Consider the following 22,570-nt stretch of genomic DNA (forward strand, 5'->3'; position numbering starts at 1 on the left):
GAATGAAGCTAAACTACTGTCTTACACCATACAGAAAAATTAACTCAAAATGGATTAAAGACTTAAACATAAGACCTGAATCATAAACCTCCTAGAAAAGCCATAGTTGAAAATCTTAACATTGGTCTTGGTGATGTTTTCTGGAATTTAATTCTACGAGCAAAGGCAACAAAAGCCAAAATAAATAAGTGGGACTGCATCAAATTAAAAGCCTCTGCACAGCAAAGAAAACCATCAATAAAATGAAAAGGCAACCTATTGAGTGGAGAAGATATTTACAAATCATTATCTGTTAAGGGGTTAATATCCAAAATATATAAAGAACTCATAGAGCTGAATAGCGAAAAGATAAGAACAATCTGATTTTTAAAATGGTCAGAAGGTAGTTCTAATTAAAAAAAAATAGAGGATCTGAATAGACATTTTTCTAAAGAAGACATACAGATGGCAAACAGGCACATGAAAAGATGCTCAGCATCACTAATGGTCTGGGAAATGCAAATCAAAACCACACTGAGCTATTACTTCAGACCTATTGGGATGGCTATAATACAAAAGATAAGAGATAAATGCTGGTGAAGATGTTGAGGAGAGGGATCCATCATGCACTGTTGGTGGGAATGTAAATTGGGTCAGCCACTGTGGAAGACAATATACAGGTTCCTCAAAAAATTAAAAATAAAACTACCATATGATCTAGCAATTCTACTTCTGGGCATTTATTTGGAGAAAATGAAAACATACATTTAAAAAGATTTACACATCCCTATGTTCAGTGCAGTATTACTCAGAAGAGTCAAGATACAGAAACAACCTAAATGGCCATCAATGGATGAATGGATAAAGAAGATGTAATACATATGTACAATGGGATACAACTCAACCATAAAAAAGAATGAAATCTTGACATTTGCAACAACATGGATGGACCAAGAGGGTATTATGCTAAGTGAAATAAGTCAGACAGAAAAAGGCAAATATTCTATGATCTCACTCATATGTGGACTCTAAAAAACAAAACAAAGCAAACTCATGGATATGGACAATAGAGTGGTGGTTACCAGAGGGTAGGAGGAGTGGGTAAAATGGGTGAGGGGAGTAAGGAGGTACAAACTTCCAGTTGTGAGAAGAATAGGTTATGGGATATGGTGTGCAACAGAGTTACTATAGTCAATGATATTGTGACGCATATTTGAAGGTTACTGGGAGAGTGGATCTTAAAAGCTCCCATCATGGGGTGTACCTGGCTGGCTCAGTGGGTGGAGCATGAGACTCTTGATCTCAGGGTTGTAAGTTTGAGCCCCACGTTGGGTGTAGAGATTACTTAAAATTAAATCTTAAAAAGAAAAACCTAAACAATGGGACACCTGGGTGGCTCAGTCAGTTAAGCGTCTGCCTTCAGCTTAGGTCATGATCCCAGGGTCCCCCTTGGGATCCTGCTCCCCACTGCTTGTGCTTTCTCCCTCTTTCTCTCTCTCTCTCTGACAAATAAATAAATAAAATCTTAAAAAAATAAACAAAATAAAATAAAATAAATTTTTAAAGTTCTCATAATAAAAAAAATTGTAACTTTTTATGGTGACAAATGATGACTAGACTTGTTATGGTGATCATTTTGCAATGTATAAAGTGTTAAATAATTACATTGTCCACCTATAACATAATGAATGTCAATTATACCTCAATAAAAGATTTAATAATTCCATTTTTATCACAATTATACTTTATACATGATTTATCTATTCCCTTTATATAAACATTTGTTTTCAGCATTTTTCCAGTGATCAATCCCTAAACTAAATACAAGCTCCAGAATGGCAGTTATCATGGGTTAAATTTATAGAGCATCCATTCACATTTTTCCTTTTCCTAATAACGGCCCAATTTTCCTTCAGGCATTCATCTCTTCCCCCATACAACCCAAACAAATAAAGGGGCAATTACCACATCATGAGCTCCAGGAGTAAACCTGATTGGTTTAAATCACCTCTGCCAAGATGTAATCAGTGAGGGAGACAAACCATAAGAGACTCTTAATCATAAAAAACAAACTGAGGGTTGCTGGAGGGGAGAAGGGTGGGGGCTGGGGGGATGGGGAAATTAGATGATGGACATTAAGGAGGGCATGTGATGTAATGATCACTGGGTATTATATGACTAATGAATCACTGAACTCTACCTCTGAACCTAATAATATGTTAATTAATTGCATTTAAATTAAAAAATAAATAACAGCGTAGGGCGACATACATACATACATACATAAACGCATACATCACCTCTGCCACAGTGAATTGGGTCGGGAATACAGACATAAACCAATTAGCATGGGTCATTGACATGGCCACAAGAATTAGTTCAGGAATGGACATGTTATCTAATTTAGATCAATGAAATGCAAAGAAATATTTATATAGAACTCCTGAGAAAAAATTTTTCTCTCTTAATAAAAAAAAAAAAAACCCCGCCAGTAAATAAGTTCTCATTTCCTCCAAAAGTGATGAAACAGAACTATAAAGCTTAAAATAACTGCAGTCATTTTACCTCCATGAAGGAAGCCAGCCTGAAGATGAAGCCAATACACATAGGAGGGTACAGCTGAGCAAACTGGAGAAGCAGCCAGAACTACTGGATTAAGCCAGCCTGAAGCTGGCCTCCTCTGAATTTTTGAGCATGGGAGCTAATAATATTTATGTTTGTTTAAGCTAGTTTAATTTTGTTTTCTGTTACTTGCAGTCCTAACTCATATATGTAAAGTCAGACTCCCTCTAGTGATTTTATACTACTCTATCCTTTCAACAAACATCTGTACAAAACACCCTCTTGGTACCAGTATAACATTCCTTATTCATGTGAAGTGGGACATTAATAAATTTTCTCTAAGACTTGAGGTTGTAGGTCTGTATTTTTCATTTCCAGAAATGTTGTTAACTCCTTTACTTCACTATTTCTCATCACAGCTACTCCCAGGCTTTTTTATAGTTTGTTCCTGGCTACAATCTCATAAGAGAGATCAGTAGGAGGAAGCTCAAAAGAGCCTCAAGATTGTTTTCAGTGTTTTATTCCTCATACTCCCTGAGTCATCCTTCACATAGGACTCTGATGCAATGACTGAGGGTCACATGGGAAGTCACTGAAGGATGAAGTAACACTGGTCAAATTGAGCACTTACGGCAGTGAATTCTCACACGTTAAAAAATAGGGAGCGTAGGGCTGCCTGAGTGGCTCAGCCGGTTAAACGTCCAACTCTTGATTTCGGCTCAGGTGATGATATCAGGGTCGTGAGATCAAGCCCCAAGCTGGGCTCCCACTGGGCGTGGAGCCTGCTTAAGATTTTCTCTCTCCCTCTCTCTCTGCCCCTCCCCCCCCTCACTCTCTCTTTCTCTCTCTCTCTCTAAAAAAAAAAAAAAAATTAAGCAAAAAAAAGTAGCGAGTATGGAATAATTGGTCAATGGTTGAGGTCTAAGCACTTCAAGAAATATACAGTTGCGCAGTTTTTTTAAATTATGATTCTAGAGACTATGGTAAAACATGAAGGACCAACTTAGTTATAATACTAAGTAAAGAAAAAAGATACAAAATTGTATACACAATATTTATTGTTATGTAAGAGTCACAAACAAAAGAGACAAAACAAAACATAACTTTTAAAACTTTGAAGCACATTAAAAGTAAACAAAACAAACACCAAAAATACGCTAACAGTGGTTATCCTGGGGACTCTAGAATTTTTTCTTATTTTTTTCTTTCATGTTTTTTAATGAGCTTAGATGACTCAGTGAAGGAAATTTTTAATGTTTTAACATAGGAATGCTAGCGTCATTTTCACTAGCCACATTTTTTAATTGGAAGACTTGTTTGAGATGTACAAAGATAAGAAAGTTAAGAAGGGGACATTCATCATTGCAGAACTTGAGGGTCTCAATGTCCACTTTCCCAAAGAAGTTTTCTAGGCCAAAGGAGATGTACAGTATCCAAAATAAGACCTCAGGTGCTAAGAAACAAAACACCACCAGTCAGGTCTTCTGGGTCATTTGGCAATCTCTCAGCCTCCTCCAAAGAGTAGTATCATGCAAGAAATAATATAGCTGATAAAGGGACAAAAAAGGAAAGGACAGAGTTGTGAATCAGTCCAACTTCGTCAGACTATGCAAAGGGGAGAAGGAAGAGGCAAGGAATTAGATATCACCAGGCTGTAAATCTGTAAATACCATTATTTCCCAAAAGTGAAGCACAAAGTACAGGGGAGAAGCAAAGGGGAGACAGAGGAAAATGAAGTGGAAGGAGATGGAACTGGGGAGACAGATGCCAGAGATATGTATATAAAAGAACAAACGATAAACCAGAATTGTGGAGAGAGATAAAGGAGTTAAGAGAAAGGACAGAAAGAAAGTGAACAGGCAACCAAACAAGAAAGGATATTCCCAGTGGTGTCAGAACCAATGATGGAAACCTTAGTGAGGCCCTGGGAAGGGAAGGTGGAGGTGAATGACAAATGCGCAGCATCAAAATAAATCATTCTTTCTAGATCTTCTGCAGGAACAAATTTTCCAGAGATTTAGATTTGGTGAACAGACCAACCTGGATCACAGTGAGGAACTTACAGAGGATTTGAGATGTCAAACACACAGAAGCCACGGTTTTCCTGTAATGTTGAAAATAACACCATGCATGGCCTTTTAGTATCAGGATCATTTCAAATAACTGCAGTTCAGAGAGACTTCCTTAAAAACCGAAGACAATATGTTAGTTTTTCTTTAGTTGTAAGATACAGCACCAATCATTCATATTCGATTTATATAGCCTTGTTAGTTTTCCTCACACTTGAAAACTATGTATTGTGTCCATGTATGTTTTGTATTATTTAACATCCTTACACTTAGTATTTGAAATCAACTCATTATTTATTATTACATGAGAGAATTGTCTGACTGAAAGAAAACACATTTGAAAATAATCTATATTTTCTGATTTTTAAAATTAAAATTCTTAAAGCACAAACTCTTAACTGGGAGTGAATTTTGTGCTTGAAGTTGCTTTATTAATTTATTAACCCAGAAAGACAAGCATAGAGATTAAGAGAATAGGCTTAAAGTGAGAGAGGCCTGCCTGGGTCCAGGCTCCACAGTTTATCACATGTTAAGACTGTTTCCTAAGCTCTCTGACCAGGAATCTCCCCATCTATGAGATGATAATCACAGTAACTGTCTCATATGGCTATTGTGAGGATTCAACAAAATAATACATATGAAGTACTTAGCATAGTACCTGGCACATAATATTTAGTAAATTCTGTCACTAGTTCTAAAAGTCACCATACTGATTGTCAATGTCTTTGCTAATGTTATGGCCAATATTATTGTCAGTGAGAGTGGGAATTTTATTAAGACAGGAAACATCGTTTCTTACTTACTTTGTTGTGCACAGTATCTCAAACACGCTGAGGTCCCTGATCTTGCATATATGATTTCCTCTGCCTGGATCCCAGGCCCTGCCTCCTCCATGCTCCCTCTTCCTGCCTAACTCCCACTCATCGCCCCAGTCTTAACTAAAACATGGCCTCCTTCTAGATCTCAGCCTTCTCTCACTCCGAAGGGTGGGGTTGTTACCTAACAATCTTTTCTTTCCCTGTGCTGTTGTGATCCCATTACAATGTAATGCCATGTTTATTTTATTGATCTGTAATCCCCCTTATATCACACACACACACACACACATGCAATTTTAAGCTCCATGAAAACATAAATCTCTTCTTGGCCTTAATTTCTAACCCAAATTTGTATTCCAAGTGTGCCTGGTACATCTTAAGTTCCAATAAATGTTCTTTTAAATAAATAAGGGACACTTAGCAAATGGATGTTAAGAAGTTTTACAAACCCTATGTGCCAGGCTGAATCATAAAATATCTATTAATCAGAAGCATTCCATAATTTCTAAACTCTTAAGTTCAATGACTACTTGCAAAGAGTATCCTAAATAATTTGATAATAAATAAATAAAGTACCTTGACATATTTATGTAGATCTTTGAAGTAGTAAGCTGAAGAAAGCAATTTAAATAATATGCCCTCAAGCAATTTTTTAAAAATTTAGTCCTTTCCTGAGCCCAGCTATTTTAGTAGCTCTTTGAATAGAAGTTACTTTTATTGGAAGAGTGATGGAAAATAGCCATCAGAACTGAATGAAAAATTCATCTAATAAACTTCTATACCTGCTATGTGTTAGGTGCATAGGTAGATCAAAGAAAGAGATGAAACACAGCCCTTCTCCTCAATAAGTTGACAGTTTAAGTGACATAAATAATAGAGAATTTTTTCTATCCATTGACCTCCCCCCACCAAATTCCTCAACTAATGACATTTATTTGTAGTTTATATACAAATAGTTTTGAATCTAAGAAAGGTCACTATTAGCCATAAATATGTACATTTATTTCCTTTGCAAATGATATGTACTGATGTATTTGAGATAAATTAAGTATGCCAGTTTGTATCACAACTTTATGATTAACTTAATCTTTTGAAAATAAACCAATTTCTCCAAGAGCACATGCCCACACATCCATCAAATAGACAAGATGATTTGTATATAGCCTCTAAAATTTTACCCTGCAGCATCTAATTATTTTTCCTTTTGGCAAAAGCTTCTGAACACCTGTTGAAGTCATTACTGTTCAGCCCTTTGGGGACAATAGGAGAGCTCAGCTCCGTCACACACTGCATATTTCTCAAGATCCACCAGGAACTTCATAGACTTGCTGCTGTACAACCTGAGCCATCTAACAGGTGGCTGTCCTGCTTCTACTCCCCACCTTCCCCAAAAATGATATGCTAGATTTCTTTTTTTTTTTATTTCTTTTCTTTACCCTTACGCAAATATCCAAAGTAGTGGAGACATTCTTAGGAGCAGACAGAATTTAACCCAGAAGATTAACTTCATGAACCTATATGGAACTAGAGCTTTGCTTGTGAAATAGGAGATGGATGGGTCTTTTCCTTTCCTCAAAGCTGAGAAAAATGGGGAAGGACTATAAAGATATCAGTCCTTCCATAATATGATAGGTCAATAGAGAAAAAAAAATTCATCTCAAAAAAAGATGGATACTAAATGGGTTACTGAACACTGTGACCATTTCCTTTCGAAAGTTAAGAAAATCTTAATTTATAATTATACATTCTGCCTTTCCCTCACCAAGGCAATGCTTGGAACAGCACTTAGGCTGTACGTGTGTATAAGGAAAGCTTTTGTTTTAATGTGCCAAGGGACTAGAATGTAGTGGTTCCCAGCATCTGGCTGTTATGTATTACCATCCTTCCTTCCTGAAATGCAGTTCATTCTCAGTTGGTGACAAAGTCTCATTTCAAATTCTGAGACTATGGTTCTATTTTCCATAGTACTAAGACCTATTGTGTCCATCAGGATCATGGTAGGAAACAGATTCATTCCAAACCATTCCCATGAAGGGACTCCAATGAAACAAGAATTTACGTAAGTGTTAGGCAGGGTTAAGGTAAGAAGCAGGAATGGTGAGGCACCTAGAGACGTCAGTAGTGGGAAGCCATTACTACCAGTAGTGCTGAAGGAAGGAGGGGAGGCAATAGTGTTCCAGGAGGCCAGGAAGACCTGATACTAAAGAGGAGGGACCACGTGGTAGGAGATGTAGCACAGGAGACATTACAGGAGATAGAGGAAGTAAATATTCTGACCTTTCTCTCTTCTCATTCTCTCACTGATTTCCTATTGGCCAAATCCAACTGGATGTTGGAAATCAGCTACAAGAGAATCTAGGTCCAGGGAATAGCCTCCTGAAAGGTTAGCACAGGGTAAAGAAGGGAAACAAATAGACTTGGACTGAAACAAATATAAAGAAAAAAGGTATAGGCATATCCAAATAGAACTTGTTATCAAGTTAGCAAACTGGTCCCACATCGTTTATCCCCAGTGGTCTAAATAAGAGAACCACTGAGATTTGTCCAGATGAAGACTTTGCAATGCATTTGTGCATTTAAAAAAAAAAAAAATGAAATGAAGGGTCTGACCAAGAGAACTTCTTAAAAAGATTAAAAAGATGCTCTCCAGAAGGGCAGCCTGCCTGGCAGTAACCTTGCTGAGGGACAGAAGCTCATAGGTCAACCCTCTACTACTACTGGCACAGAGCAAGAGAGGGTTCTTAGCTCTGTCCTTGGGAGTGTGGGGGCATAGATCCTAATATCTGACTGCATTTGGAGAAATGAGGACAGGCTTCTGGCTACGGAATATCCATGACAGCTGGGTGAAGACAGAGTAAATTGGTGGGATCATCCTCAGTTTCCATGGACTAGGTTGACACTAAGGAATACATAGGCATAAAACAAGTAGGAAAACATTGCCCAAGATGGCTACTTCTCAGGGCCATGAATACCATAAGATAGAGGCTTTGTGGGTAGACCACAGGATGGAGGTGGGGAGGTAAGAGAGGCAGGCACAGAAGAGGGGTGATCAGTGTCAAGGTCTCTGCAGGGGGAACTAGAAAACACCCAAAAAAGGTGGCCCATAAGGTACCTTCTCTTTCTTCCCCCACCTTGAAGGAATCTGAAGAAGGGAGAGAAGAGGCAGAAGCAAAAAAACTGGAACGACAGCTTACGAGATCCCCCTAGTCTGCTGCTGGCCACTGAGTCACTCAGCAGGGAAAAGAGATAAGCTTTGTTTTAGATGAGGGATTGAGAAAGATTTTCCTTTGGATTGTAGTGGGCCATTTAATACCTAAAAGTAAGACTGGGTGAGACCAAACACCTGAAACTGACTATGCAGAAGACTGCATACCTCAGAAAGATGCAGAAATTGGAAGAACCAGTTCCCTCTAAAGTATAAGATGAAGATTGGGGCTGAAAACAGGCAGCTGTATTGAAAGTCTCTATAAAAAGCAGTCTAACCCCAGATGCCCTTCATACTTCCTATCCCAGTCACGTGACTATTCCTCCCCAATCCCAGCAGAAGACTAGCATAATAGTGCTCCCTGGAACCAATGAATCAGAGAGGTTTTTAGGTTCACACAACCGATAGTGGGAGCAAGGCATCATAATGAAAAGATGGAGTTATGATAGTTGACCTACCTAACACTGGAAAATCTTAGCCCTTTTGCCCACCTGGGACCTAGCTTTCACACCTCCCAGCAGGAGACTAAGATTCTTGTAAATGACACTTACCGGTCTAAAAGAGAAGACCTTGGTGTTAGCAAATTGGATGGCAGGTGTCAAGGGAGGAAGGAAGGCCCACTTACCACTGAATATCTTTTTATTGTTGAACAGTTTACCATGCACATGTGTTACTTATTAAAAACAATAAATACACATTTTAAACATAAACATTTAAATATATGAAAATTTAAACTGACAAATGCCTCAAAGAAACATAAAAAGATAGAGTTTGTGAAACAGAAAAGAGATGCTACAACAAAAGATTCTAATATGAAAAAGAAAATATTGGAGATGAAAACATGATCATATGATCACAAAAATAAAATGTCATAGGATACAAGTTTACATAGAGAAAAGGCAAGTTACATTAAAATGCTTGGGAATCAAAGTATCATCTTCTCAGGAATAAGATAGTTTCCATCTCTGGCTGGAGTGCCTTAATTGTGTCTCAAATTGGATACATTCTGGAATATTTAATTTTAACATAATATATGACAGACTTTGGCCCTTCCTTACACATGGAAAGGGCCAGACACCTATTGACTTAACACTTGTACAGAAAATTGAATGCAAAAATCAATGAAGTCTCCACAGCTCTTTTACAAAATATAACTTGGTGATAAAGGGCTTTTAATGTGTTTCCAAAGGTGGAAGCAACTGGGAAGGGCCAGTGTCAAGGTAATCAGAGGCAGAGAAGCAGTTAATCACAACTACAGGAGTGAAACAGTCACTCTTTCCAATGCCTAATTGGAGGGGGTAGAAAAACAACATAAAGATTCCTATTCTTTTGCTACTTATCAGAAATGCCCTAAATCCACACACTTATGGTCAATTAATTTATGAAAAAGGAGCCAAGAATATACAATTGGGAAAGAAGAGTCTCTTTAATAAATGGTGTTGGAAAAACCAGGCAGCCACACGTAAAAGGATTAAACTGAACCACTCTGTTCCACCATATACAAAAATTAACTCAAAATGGATTAAAGACTTGAATGTAAGACCTGAAACCATAAAAAACTGTACAAGAAAACATAAATGGTAAGCTCCCTGACATCAGCCTTGGCAATATTTTTTTTTAGATTTGACACCAAAAGCAAAAATAAACAAGTGGGACTATATCAAACTAAAAATCTTCTGCACAGCAAAGGAAACAACAAAATGAACGGCTACCTACCAAATGGGAGAAAATATTTGCAAATTATATATCTGATAAGGGATTAATATCCAAAATATATAAAGAACACATACAAATGAATAGTAAAAAAAAAAAAATCAATTAAAAAATAGGTACAGGACCTGAATAGACATTTTTCCAAAGAAAACATACAAAGGGCCAACAGAAATATGAAAAAGTGTTCAACATCACTAATTATCAGAGAAATGCAAATCAAAACTACAGTAAGATATCACCTCACACCTGTTAGAAAGGCTATTATCAAAAAGATAAGAAATAACAAATGTTGGTGAGGCTGTGGAGAAAAGGGCACTGTCACACATTGTTGGTGGGAATGTAAATTGATGCAGCCACTACGGAAAACAGTATGAAGTTTCCACAAAAAATTAAAAATAGAACTGCCATACGATCTTGCAATTCCAATTAAGGGCATTTATCAGAAGAAAACAAAAACACCCTCTCAAAAAGATATACACACCCCCATGTTCATTGCAGCATGATTTACAATAGCCAATATATGGAAGCAAATAAAGTATCCGTTGATGGATGAATGGATAAAGAAAACATGGTATATACATATACAATGAAATATTATTCAGCCATAAAAAAAGAGTGAAATCTTGCCATTTGCAACAACATGGATGCACCTAGAGAACATTATGCTAAGCTGAACAGAGAAAAATACTGTATGATCTTACTTATATGTGGAATCTAAAACAAAAAGAAAAACTGAGCTCATAGACACAGAACAGATTGGTGGTTGCTAGAAGTGGGGGTGGGGAATGGGTGAAATGGGTGAGGAGGGTCAAAAGGTACAAACTCCCAGTTATAAAATAGTCATGGGGATGTAATGTACAGCATGGTGACAATAATTAATAACACTGTATTGTATATTTGAAAGTTACCAAGAGTAAATTTTAAAAGTTCTTATCACAAGAAAAAAACTATTTTGTAACTATGGATGGTGACAGGGGAGAAATTATAGTTCCTTTCTCCAGAGCCCAACAGTTAAGCCAAATAGTGCAGTTGCCAATGGCAAACTCAGCAAGCTCACAAATAAGCCTCAATGAGGATGGTATATCATAAGGAATGTTCATACCCTGTTTGATAAACTAGGAAGGAACACGTTCATCCTCTGAATTAAACAAATGCTTATATTCTAGCAGTAAAATGTCTACATAGAAATACGTCATCAGTGAAAAATGTTTACATGCAGAGATTTTTACCCAAAGAGAATGTACATCAGGCCCAAGCATAGTTCATCTGGTATGTACAAGTGCTGCAGGGAAAACTAGAACACCTGCATGAACATTTGATTACTTAACCAGAACTTTTGTCTAGTCTGTCAAATCCCTCTGTTAGAAATCTCTCCTTCTGACACAATAACAAGAGAACCAGTTTTTCAAATGGATGTTCTTTTACTCCAAAGAGCAAGCCAAGACTCATACTCTGTGTGTGTGTCACCATCTCCTTTCAGGAGACAGTTGGTAATTACTGCAAGGCTTCACTCTGCAGAGGGTTTGCCCCTGCAACTTCCACTGATTTGTTTAACTAGCAGTGAAATGTGATTTACATGCCTTTCTCCCAAGGTGGTCTTCTCTAAAAACCACAGCAAAATGATCATCTGCAAGCTGAGCTCATGGTAAATAAAACCAAGGCTCTTCTTTTCTAAAGTGGAAGGTCTAATCCTGTAGTCTTGATTGCTTTCCTAATTACAGACTCCAATCATTGCCACAGTACCCAGTGGTGGCAAGACCTCTGTAACTGGTTATATATCCCATCCTCATCATGAATCTTCTCATTTAACTGCAGTACAGAACCAACTTAAACCCACAGGTTTCAGGTACTGAAAACTTCACTTAAGTGAGGGTTTCATTCCCCTTTTCATTCATTCTTCTTTCTCCCCACTATATTTTTATCTTTCTCACTATTACGTCATTAGGAAAATATGTTTTTCCAATAAAAAAAAAAAAAAAACTAGTCCAAAAGACCAGTACCATCTTGTATGAATAAACGACTGAGGAATAACAAAGCAACTCAGGTCCTAAAATCAAAAGGGACTTTGTTTTCTCAGCTCATTTCTCAAATATAGAATGAGTGGAGACAAGGAAGGTATGTATCACAAATAGATTCCCCCCTCCATCCAGTTTGGCTGCATAGTGGACAGATACAAGTCTACCAAGAATGCAAAAGTTTTATAATAAAATGAGAGATCCAGGCAACTCTGTTCAGGAGAAAATTTCACAGAAAAACATAAGTACCTCCCAGAAGACCTCATATGAAGGAAACACTGGCCTCCATCTGCCCACACTCTTCCACCTGACCATATAAAAAACTCATATTCCCCTGAAGATATGCCTTCGTCCTGGGCACTACTCCAACTCAAATCTGGAATGAGGAACAGGAAAAATAATTAGCTGAAACTTAGATATAGAGTTTAGTATTTTGCAATTCAGTAGCACTACTTCATATGTCTAAAGTGCTTTGCAAGTGTAAGGTTTTATTAAGCTCCTTTTCATAAAACAAGAAAGCAAATTGAGATAAAAGACCCAAGTCTAAACTCAGCCCACAAAGCAGTAATCAATAGAGGGAGGAGTCCAGAGCCCTTACTATGAACTGGGCCTCTGATGTCTTTAAGATGCTGCCAGTCATCTCAGTTCTGAACCCACCCCAACCGTAAGAAACAAGGTAATACAGCTATTTCTGAAGACGATTAAAAAGGTGACAAGAAAAATGTCATCAGTGAAGAGGTCACTCTGAGGTCACTATCCACCACCCAACCTTGGAGATTAAGGAAGCAGGGAAGGAGAAACCACATCAGCTCTCCCACACCCAGTTGAAGGTCTATTGCTTCACCGAATAGCAATATTATGATGCTAACTTAGCTGGTCCAGACAAAAAAGTGTGTGAGGCTGAGTTGTGAGGTTTAATTTCTATAATTACTAACCCAGGCAAGAAATTATCCACCTACCCAGTTTTTTTCCACAAAAAGTGAGCGCAATAAGGTAAACAGAGTCACATCTTCAGTTTCATTCTCCCCAACTATCTCTACAGTTAGTTTTATACATATAAGTTGTTTTCTGACCATTAAAAATATGTAAACAGGGTGCCTGGGTGGCTCAGATGGTTAAGCGTCTGCCTTCAGCTCAGGTCATGATTCCAGGGTCCTGGGATCGAGTCCCTCATCAGGCTCCCTGCTCAGCGGGGAACCTGCTTCTCCCTCTGCCTCTCTCTCTCTGTCTCTTATGAATAAATAAATAAAATCTTTAATAAATAAAATCAAATAAAAATATGTAAACAAGGGCACTTTATATTTTTAAAGTAGAAAAATTATAAAATTGCTAACATTAATAATTAAGGTATCTCTCTCTTCATTCCAGCAAGCTTCTTCTCACCCTCCTACCCGGCAAAGTGCACTAAGCCAACCAGATCATGATGTCCTAATGAAGGCCACACAGAAAAAGGAGATCACTAGCATCTACTTTCAGAGAATATATTCACTTATCCCATATCTTTGCCTTGTAGGCAGTAATTCCTTTTTTAGCCAATTTTCTAGAGAAAACCTTTCTTTTTGACCACCAATAATTGGTTAACCTTCCCGGTATCAATCAAGACCAAATTTCATCTGATGGAATATATCAGAAAGATCAGGCCTATTGGATTCATTTATGTTCAAGTCTTTATTATCCAAATCATGGCCCACTTTCATACATAAATATACACAGCTTGAACAAGAGACTACAAAGGAGTATATGATTTAACCTCACTATATCCAGAGATTCTAAAACATTCATATTTTACCACTTTATATTCTCTTTTTACCACTTTATAGTCTTAAACACTTTATATTTCTGGGCATCACATACATTCTTTTGAGCTGAGCTACTCCTAATGTGATTTCTAGTTTACAGATAAGGAAACTGAGGCACCAAAACAGATGTCATTGTTCTTCACTGTTAGGAGGCTACTGCTGACAGTATTAAGAGAGGCAACAGAGCAAATCAAATACTGAGCTGGATTAAACCTTCAAGGTTTTCTAGGTTTATGCTTGATCAAGGAACCACCTTGTCATTCCCACATAATCATGGAGGTCAGTAAACATTTTATAATGTCACCAACTTTAAAGGAGTGCTATCTTTTGACCCTTTATCTTGGTCCTTCCTATTTCAGATCAGCTGTCTGCATATTTCCATGTTTTGAGTATACTCAAGAGCAAGATTGTAAAGAACACAAAAATAAATCAGTCCATAAAGATTATCAGCCTGAATGCCACTAGGAGACAAAAGAAGCTGCCACAAGGAACAAGGGAAATTAACATTCTTTCCTATCCACCTGGCAAGAACTGAGATCAAACTGAACTTGTTGGCAAGCTCTGTTAAAAGTTTGTCTAAAATATTCTGGAGCAACTAGTACTGAGGTTTTCAAGGACCTTTTAATCATTTATCATTCTCCCCCCACTAATACCATGTTTTGTGCGATTCTCCTTATCAAAGGGCCTTGAATTCTTTCTGAAAAAGAATAAAAAATGAATTAATGGTTGGGTTAGTAGTAGAATATGTGCAGATTTTATAATTAGACAGAATTTGGCACTGAATACCACCTTTTGCACTGACATTAGGTGACACTGAGCAATTTGCTAGCCTCTCTGAGCCACCTAACCTCTCTGAACCCCAGTGTTCTCATCTGTTGAAAAAAAATGGATAATAATGCTTTCTCTTATGATTGAAAGAGAACATACATAAAGTACTTGGCACATAGTAGACATTCAGTAATTGGTAGCTATTAATTTTAAGGTCCTAATCAGCCTGAATTGCCAGTAAAACCTTTCTGTATCAATGTAGTTGCAGTTAAAGAGAGAGAGGTGGTATTTGAATTAGATTGTCTACCTTCATCCATGCAAATAAAGCATTCTATCTAGGCATTTTGGAAATAGTTGCAGGTGCCCATTTATGATTTTCAAGATTCAGTGGACATCAGGGACTGCAAATAGATCAAATAAAATGTTAACATTCCTTACCTCTCTGTGCAAAAAAACAATGCATGTCATCAATGCCTTTGGAAAGAAAGAAGTTCAGAATTCCTTAATCTAATTCTCTGAGCCTATTAAATGATTTAATGTAATACTCAATCTTAAATTCCAGTTACTGTAAAGTTTTTTTAAGAAATTAAAAATTCCTCTATTAGAATGTGAGTTCCTAGACTCAGTTGAAGTCACATGATGTTAAACATAGCTTTTAGTTATGATTTCTCACATGCCCAATGTAAGGGTTGAAGTAGGTTTTTATTTGAAGTGTTTCCTTTTACCACATCATGCATTTTGTGCATTAAAGATGGGCAGTGGTGGGTGAAGAATACTATTGTGGTAGGAGAGGGAAACAGATAAAAACTAATAAGTTATTGTCCTACAAAATTAAAAATGGTATCCAGGTCATGCATTCAAGTTCTAAAATTTTATGGTTCTCAGAAGACAAGGATAGTGGCATATATCTTTTTATCTCTTCCCCACCCCATCTCAATATAATACTTTCCCTATAGTAAATATTTAATAATATTTGTCAGTAAGGAAGCAAACAAATGAAAACATAAACTTTGTTTTACATCTAAACACCATAGTCTAATAGCCAAAGAATTATCTAGGATTGTGCTCTTATATACTTTGATTCCAATGCATGAATACACAACAACCATGATTTGTCTCTGGAAACATCTCCAGGGTAATCTCATAAGAATGGAGGACTCTACAGAAAATAGCGGCAATGATAATTGATCACAAAATGGAAGAAATGCTAAAATTTTCTAAAAAGGGAAGCAAATGACATTTTCTGAGTTTCTATTTCAAATGAAAAGGCAGTGGAACAATCAGCAAAATGCCAGGAAAATTAATTCAATACACATGGAAGATAGAACACCAAACAACCAGCTTCAGAAATCTATATAGCCATGTGGTAGGGACTTAACAGTAAAAGACCAAGGACTTCTGTTTTAGTTTTACACTTACTTTGAATAAAGCCACAAACTTTGCAAACCATGTGATGGATACTTCCTGCTGGATATTTTTAATTTGATCAAATTGTTCTCGACAGTTCCTTTTACCACATCATGCATTATGCACATTAAAAATGAGCAGTGTGTAGGGAAAACTATTCAAGTGGGAAAGGGAAACAAAAAAATACATATTATTTTAGGAAACAAAAAAATACATATTATTTTCCTTTAAAATTTAAATAAGCTATCCAGATCATGCTAAACTGTATGATTTTACATGCAAAAAAAAGGAAATGAAGTTGGCAAAAATCACATTAGATTCAGTGTTGAGAGTGTTAGCTTAATTACCTTTTGAATAATTCAATAGATTATCACATCTACAGTGAATTTTATCTTTTAAATTATGTTAAATCAGTAGTCAAATTTTACTTAGGAATTAAGGTAGTGCTTTATTAAAGCTTTCATTTAAGTAAGCTGCATTTCACTGTGGGATTGGAATGAGACTTATTAACATGTTTATACTCCTAGACTTTGTCACCTTTTTCACCTCCTCACTCAACACCTCTAACAAAGCATTGGCTTGGCCACTCAACTTCATCTTCTTTCCTACCCTCTAAGGAGAGTTCCATCTTGCCAGTCTAATGCCCCTGCTCATATTTTACTGGAGATCTTCAGGGATACTCTCAGAGTAACCTGCTGCTTGCATTACTGAATACATCTATTAACTTATCTAATATTCTCTTTTGGATAGGACAGCATGTGTTTTTAAGTGGCCTATCCAAGTCTAAAATATTCCCTGCTAAAATAGCTAGGTTATCAAGGCAAGCTAGGATTCCAAACCCAAAAGAGGTTATTGAATTTGACCAGTAAATAATAATAAGAAATAATTAATATTACCATTAAGAAAAGTTTCAGTGGTGGGTTATTAGGAACCAAAAGTTTAAATATAAATAAGAGAGCAGAGAGTGAAAAACTAGAGGATGTGGGTGTATTATTCAAACAAATTTGTGGAAAGACATAGGATAAAAGTTGCTAGATGATAAAAAATAAAGTGTGAGCTTAGATCAGCAAACTATGGCCCACTGCCCGCTTTTGTAAATAAAGTTTTATTAAAACACTTCCACATCAATTCATGTGCATATTATATATGGCTGTTTTTGTACTCCAAGCATAAGTTGAGTACTCACAATAGAAACCATATGGCATACAAAGCTTAAAATATTTATTATCTGGCCCTTCATTAAAAAAAAGTTCAACAAACTATTTTTAAGCTTTAAAAATTTAATGACTACATTGTGAGTCAAAAGACTGATTCAGTTCATATAGTACATTCACACCTCAAATTATTCCACACTTGAGACTATTTGAGTAATCTTAATTTCACTATTTGATTGAAGTGATAAATTTAGATAAATATTTTCTAGATTACTTATATAATTTTTTTATATATAAAGCTACTTAGATAAAGTATATCCTTGTCTAGCAAATTATTGAAGAACAATATTTCTTTGCACATTTGAATTGTAACATTTTGCATTCAAAAACTGGGGTACTGTAATAGAATTTGAGAAGGATGAAGAAAAAGAAAAGGTCTTAGTGATGTTTTAGATAAGGAAAACATTCTGAAGGAAACTAGAGAATGAATAGGTATTGTCAATGACCTTTATAATAAAAATTTTCTAGCAACCCCATGTTCACTTCAACATTATTTACAATAGCCAACATATGGAAACAATCTAAGAGTCCATCAATGGATGAATGAGTAAAGAAATTGCAGTATATACACACAATGGAATATTATTCAGCCATAAAGAAGAATGAAATCTTGCCATTTGTGAAAATATGGATGGAACTTGAGGGCATTATGCTAAGTAAAATAAGTCAGTCAGAGAAAGACAAATACTGTATGATCTTTCTTACATGTGGAATCTAAAAAAAAAAATTCCTAGATAGAATGGATTGGTGGTTGCAAAAGGCAGGGATTGGGGGGTGGAAGAAATGGAGTTACTGTTTTTGTTTTTTAGTTTAAATAAATTAAATTTTAAAATGTTTAAAAATCTGGTAACCATCTAATTATCAGCTAATTACGACAACCACAACACTTGCTTCTGTTGATTAAGTGGTACAACTGGGCCTTGCCACTCCCAGATCCTGTGATCTTCATTGAATTCAGGAAGCTCATTTTCATCTCCAGCCTAGATAGAACAATTACTATAGTACTTCAGGATGCTGGTATACCCTTTAGCAATGCATTTCTCAATTTTGGGGTGCAAAAGAGTAAACTCTAAACCTTCATGGATCCCAGAGCTGAAATAGATGAGCAACCCAGTATCATCTGTAAAATTAGGGAGAAAAAAATCTCTAACTCTGACAGACAATTGACTTATATGACCACATTGAAAATCTTGGCTCTTCGCCCAATTATCAGCTCTAATTCAGTTTCCAAATCCACAGCCTCCTGAATGAAAGAGATGTGTATGATAGGTAGAAGGAAGAAAGAAAGAAAGAAACCCATGATAGCATCACCAGGTAGTTCTGTAACTCTCCCCGTCTACCTTCTCCTGAAGGGAATTGGAATCATTTACATAACCCCACCCATCTCAGGACTTGTTTAGTAGCTTAGCGCTAGAACAGGACATTTTCCAAAACTTGATTTCAGCCTCTATTGTGGGGAAATACCTCACAAGGTATGGGATGCTCTAGCATGTGGTGTGCATTCTGAACCAGCACCCAATATACAATACTATTTTTCACATGAGCAAGATATAGGTTCAGGGACCAAAAGATAAAAAGAAATGGCAGCCTTCACTCTAAATCCCAGTAATTCATTATCAAACTTTTTGCCTCTCAGTACTAGAGGTCCCTGAGACATGTTCAACAGGTGCACAAAGTCAAACTATTTTCATAATTATGCTATTATTTAACTTTTTCACTGTGTTAATATTTGCACTGATAGTAGATAAACCAGGGCCATAGCACCAAACTGTATTAGTAGCCATGTGTTTTTCACCTCCTTGCAGTCACTATATGTGTGTGTGTGTGTATTTTCCACATCTTCCATCTTCTTCTTTTTTTTTTTTTTAAAGATTTTATTTATTTATTTGAGAGAGAGAATGAGAGACAGAGAGCACGAGAGGGAAGAGGGTCAGACGGAGAAGCAGACCCCCTGCTGAGCAGGGAGCCCGATGTGGGACTCGATCCCGGGACTCCAGGATCATGACCTGAGCTGAAGGCAGTTGCTTAACCAACTGAGCCACCCAGGCGCCCCCATCTTCCATCTTCTTTATCCTTCCACCTAGAGATGGATACTGAGGTTGCTTCCATATCTTGGCTATTGTAAATAATGCTGCAGTGAACATAGGGATGCATATATCTCTTCAAATTGGTATTTTGTTTTCTTCAGATAAATATCCAGAATGGAATTACTGGATCATATAATACTTCTATTTTTAATTTTTAAGGAACCTTCATACTGTCTTCCATAGTGGCTGCACCCATTTACATTCCCATCCAACAGTACATGAGAGTTCCCTTTTTCCCACATCCTCGCCAACACTATTTTTTGTCTTTTTGATAATAATCAATCTGATCTGGGAAGCCTGGGTGGCTCAGTCACTGGGCGTCTGACTTCGGCTCAGGTCATGATCCCAGAGTCCTGGGATCGAGCCCCACATCGGGCTCCAGTCCACATCTGGCTCCCTGCTCCGCGGGAAGCCTGCTTCTCCCTCTCCCACTCCCCCCGCTTGTGTTCCCTCTCTTCGCTGTCTCTCTCTCTGTCAAATAAATCAATAAAATCTTTAAAAAAAAAAAATAACCAATCTGATCTGATAGGTGTGAGATGATATCTCATTGTGATTTTAATTTGCATTTCACTGATGATTAGTGATGTTGAGCATCTTTTCATATGCTTGTTGGCCATATGTATATCTTCTCTGAATAATGTCTATTCAAGTCTTGTGCCCATTTTTAATTGGATTTTTTTATATTAAGTTAAGTTCTTTATATATTTTGAATATTAATTCCTTATTGGATGCATGATTTGCAAATATCTTCTCCCACTCAGTAGATTGCCTTTTTGTTTTGTTGATGGTAGACCAATGGATTTTAAAGTAAGAGAGTATTAAAAGTTTACTGTTACGGTATCAGATTCCACACTGCCACTAACCTGTAAAAAAACTACAACTTGCCAAGTTTTAGTGGGTATCAAAAGAATATTCACAATTATATGAAAAGACAATTGAAATTCTTTCTTATTCCCAACTACATATCTGTGTGAGGCTAGGCTTTTTACATATACTTCAACTAAAACAATGCATGCAATATTAAATATAGAAACCCAGCTGTCTTCCATTAAGCCAGACATTAAAGAGACTTGCAAAAATGTAAAACAATGCCATTTTTCTCTCTATAGTTATTTTTCATTAAAAATATGTTCTATATGTTAACATGTAATGAGCTTATTATCATTATTTTTAAAGAAGTTATAACTATGTCAAAACTATTTTCAATTTAATTTCTAATATGGTAAATATCAGTCACAATAACCCATGTAAACAAATGCTCTTTGGGAACTTAAATACTTTTTAAAGTATAAAGGGATCCTGAGACCTAAAGTTTGAGAACTGTCTTAGAAACTCTTCTCTTTGTTTTTTTAAGCCATAATTAAATACAGTCTGAAAATTTCTATCAGTTCCTAGTTGACTAGAATAAAGATTTATAAGATAGCTATAAATTCATATAGGAATTAAATCATAACTTCAAGAAGTTTAAAATCTCATAATCACTTTATAAAAACATTTTTATAGTTACTGCTTTGTCAAAGCTAATATTTCTATGGGAAAAAACTAAGAGGTATTTTTTAATAAGGTCCTTGGAATTTATTTCCCTTGAAAGCCATCTCCTTCTTATGTACAAGCATATTATGATAAATATGTCCTCTCTTCATTTAGACTTCAGAAGTATGAGTAGTATGTTATCAGGGCCCACTTAATCTTCACCTAACGGAACACATTTAGCTGCCTTAATCTCTCCTCACAAATCGGTTCGTCAGTTCTTTATCACTATTATTTCTCATTTCTGGATCTCCTCTAATGTTTCTTTCCTTTTCTTTTTTAGTTTTTATTTTAATTCCAGTTGGTTAATATACAGTGTCATATTAGTTTCAGGTGTACAATATAGTGACTCAACAATTCCATACATCACCTGGTGCTCATCACAACAAGTGCACTCCTTAATTCCCACCCCCTATTTCACCCATGCCCCTGCCCACCTCCCCTCTAGTAACCACCAGTTTGTTCTCTATAATTAAGAGTCTGTTTCTTTTCTAAAAGTTCACAAAACAGTAAATTGAATTCCAGGTATGATCTCTCCATCACCCTATGGATGGAAGTGATCTATTTCCTGCTCTCCTGATACAAAGCCCAAAATAGTTCTGGATTCTCAGTCATCACCACCAGACCTTATCTAATTCTTTTGTCACCTTGCAATATATATAGTATTCACTGGCTTCCAGATTGTTCTTTCTTACTGACTTCCTAAATTGCAGATCAATTTTCCACATTTCAAGCAAAGTACCAAAGTACAAAAGACACCCTCAGTACTATAAGACTAAAATGGGCAGTGAGGAAAAGAAAGTTTGGTAAGAACAAGAATAACATTCAACTGCAATAATTGTATGTGTATGTCTGCACAAATGTTTAAGAGTTGTGAAAGATAAATACTTTAGTTGTATAAATTTAGCCATCAAAAATAACATATAAGTTGATTCAAATATTTGATCTTCCTTAACTTCAGGGTACACCAGGCTTTCCAGCATTTTATTATTTTCCTTTTTTATTTATTGCTAGGGTTTTTTTTTAGGAAAGATAGGGATAGCCATATTTTAGAAATTATTCTTTTAAAAGAAAAAGTCACATATTTCTGTGGGTTTTTTCTTTCACATACTAGGACTCAGAATGTCTCTTTATATACTTAGCACTTTTCCATCCATCAGTCAGGGAGATTTTAAAATTCTCAGCCTCCATCTAAAACTATTGATGTAATGTATGGGGATTAACATAAGAATAAAAATATATATATAAAAAAAAATTCTCAGCCTCATCAGAGAAATACAAATCAAAACCACAATGAGATATCACCTCACACAGTCAGAATGGCTAAAATTAACAAGTCAGGAAACAACAAATGCTGGTGAGGATGTGGAGAAAGGGGAACCCTCTTATACTGTTGGTGAGAAT

General features: G+C 36.3%; 1 long non-coding RNA gene across 1 annotated transcript; it reads right to left on the minus strand.

Moving 5' to 3' along the window:
• Nucleotides 1–12,491: 12,491 nt before the first annotated feature.
• Nucleotides 12,492–15,345, minus strand: LOC118027021. Its single transcript, XR_004683729.1, has 3 exons — nucleotides 15,236–15,345; nucleotides 14,814–14,857; nucleotides 12,492–12,737 (listed from the first exon to the last, which is right to left on the minus strand). It is a non-coding gene; the product is annotated as an uncharacterized LOC118027021 (long non-coding RNA).
• Between the last annotated feature and the right edge of the window lie 7,225 nt (nucleotides 15,346–22,570).

Source organism: Mirounga leonina, unplaced genomic scaffold, assembly GCF_011800145.1.
Source record: "Mirounga leonina isolate KUSES-001 unplaced genomic scaffold, KU_Mleo_1.0 Mir_357, whole genome shotgun sequence".
Classification (NCBI taxonomy): domain Eukaryota; kingdom Metazoa; phylum Chordata; class Mammalia; order Carnivora; family Phocidae; genus Mirounga; species Mirounga leonina.